This window comes from Palaemon carinicauda, chromosome 9 (genome assembly GCF_036898095.1).
Source record: "Palaemon carinicauda isolate YSFRI2023 chromosome 9, ASM3689809v2, whole genome shotgun sequence".
Taxonomy (NCBI): Eukaryota; Metazoa; Arthropoda; class Malacostraca; order Decapoda; family Palaemonidae; genus Palaemon; species Palaemon carinicauda.
In genome coordinates this window covers 143,943,081-143,945,580 of record NC_090733.1, presented here as the reverse complement: position 1 = coordinate 143,945,580, position 2,500 = coordinate 143,943,081, and positions in this window count along the sequence as shown.

Sequence of the window (2,500 nt, the reverse complement as noted above, 5' to 3'; positions counted from 1 at the left end):
TGCAAACACACGCGAGCGGGTATGTAACTCGCCTGTGTTTGAGTATGGATTGCTTGGAAACCTGATGTTGCAAACACATGCAGGTAGGTATATAAACTCTTGTGTGTTTGAGAGCGGATTGCTTGAAAACCTCAGGTTACAAACACACGCGGGTAGGTAGATAAACTCGCTTGTGTTAAGAGTGCGGATTACTTGGAAACCTCAGGTTGCAAGCACAAGCGAGCGAGTATATAAATTTGCATGTGTTTGAGTGAGGATTGCTTGGAAACCTAAGGTTGCAAACACAAAGGGTAGGTATATAAACTCGCGTATGTTTGAGAGTGTATTGCTTGGAAACCTCAGGTTGAAAACACACGCAGGCAGGTACATAAAATCTTGTGTGTTTGAAAGCGGATTGCTTGGAAACCTCAGGTTGCAAACACACACATACAGGTATATAAAATCACGTGTGTTTGAGTGCGGATTGCTTGGAAACCTCAGGTTGCAAACACACGCACGCAGGTGCATAAAATCTTGTGTGTTTGGGAGCGGATTGCTTGGAAACCTCTGGTTGCAAACACACGCAGGCAAGTATAGAAACTCGCGTTTCTTTGAGAGAGGATTGCTTGGAAACCTCAAGATGCAAACACACGCAGGCAGGTACATATAATTGCACGTGTTTGAGAGCGGACTGCTTGGAAACCTCAGGTTGCAGACACACGCAGGCAGATATATAAAATTGCGTGTGTTTGAGTGCGGATTGCTTGGAAACCTCAGGTTGAAAACACACGCACGCATGTGCATAAAATCTTGTGTGTTTCAGAGTGGAGTGCTTGGAAACCTCAGGTTGCAAACACATGCAGGCAGGTACATAAAATGACGTGTGTTTGAGAGCGGATTGCTTGGAAACCTCAGGATGCAAACACACGCAGGTAGGTACATATAATTACGTGTGTTTGAGAGTGGATTGCTTGGAAACCTCAGGATGCAAACACATGCAGGCAGGTACATATAATTACGTGTGTTTGAGAACGGACTGTTTGGAAACATCAAGTTGCAAACACATGCAGGCAGGTATATAAAACCGCGTTTCTTTGAGAGCAAATTACTTGGAAACCTCAGGATACAAACACGCGCAGGCAGGTACATATAATTGCGTATGTTTGAGAGCAGATTGCTTGGAAACCTCAAGTTGCAAACACACGCAGGCATGTATGTAAACTTGTGTTTTTGAGTGCAGATTGCTTGGGAACCTCAGGTTGCAAACACATGCAGGCTGGAATATTAAATCGTGAGTGTTTGAGTGCAGTTTACTTGGAAACCTCAGGTTGCAAACATACGCAGGCAGGTATATAAAATCGAGGGTGTTTGAGTGCAGATTGCTTGGAAACCTCAGGTTGCAAACACACTCGGTCGGGTGTATAAAGTCGCTTGTGTTTAAGTGCGGATTGCTTAGAAACATCAGGTTGCAAACACACGCAGGCAGGTATATAAAATCACGAGTGTTTGAGAGCAGTTTGCATGGAAACCTCAGGCTGCAAACACATGCAGGCTGGAATATCTAATCTCGTGTGTTTGAGTGCGGTTTGCTTGGAAACCTCAGGTTGAAAACACAAGCAGGCAGGTACACAAAATTGCGTGTGTTTGAGTGTGGATTGCTTGGAAACCTCAGGTTGCAACCACACGCACGCAGGTACATAAAATCACATGAGTTTGAGTGAGGATTGCTTGGAAACCTCAGGTGCAAACACAAGCAGGCATATATATAAACTTGCGTTTGTTAGAGTTCGGATTGCTTGGAAACCTAAGGTTGCAAACACCTGCACACAGGTATATAAACTAGCGTGTGTTTGAGTGCAGTTTGCTTGGAAACCTCAGGTTGCAAACACATGCAGGCAGGTATATAAACTAGAATGTGTTTGAATGCGGATTGCTTGGAAACCTCAGGTTGCAAACACACGCAGGAAGGTATATACACTAGCGTGTGTTTGAGTGCGGATTGCTTGGAAACCTCAGGTTGCAAACACATGCAGCAAGGTATATACACTAGCGTGTGTTTGAGTGCGTATTGCTTGGAAACCTCAGGTTGCAAACACACGCAGGCAGGTATATAAACTCGCGTATGTTTGAGTGCGGTTTGCTTGGAAACCTCAGGTTGCAAACACACGCTGGAAGGTACATAAACTCACGTGTGTTTGAGTGCAGATTGCTTGTAAACCTTAGACTGCAAACACAAGCAGGTAGGTATAAAAACTCGCGTATGTTCGAGTGCGGATTGCTCGGAAACCTCAGGTTGCAAACACATGCAGACAGGTATAAAAACTCGCCTGTGTTTGAGTACGGATTGCTCGGAAACCTTTAGTTGCAAACATGTGGGTAGGTATATAAACTCACCTGTGTTTGAGTACCGATTGGTTGGAAACCTCAGGTTGCAGACACACGTAGGCAGGTATAAAAACTCGCGTGTGTTTGAGAACGGATTGCTTGGAAACCGTAGGTTGCAAACACACGCAGGAAGGTA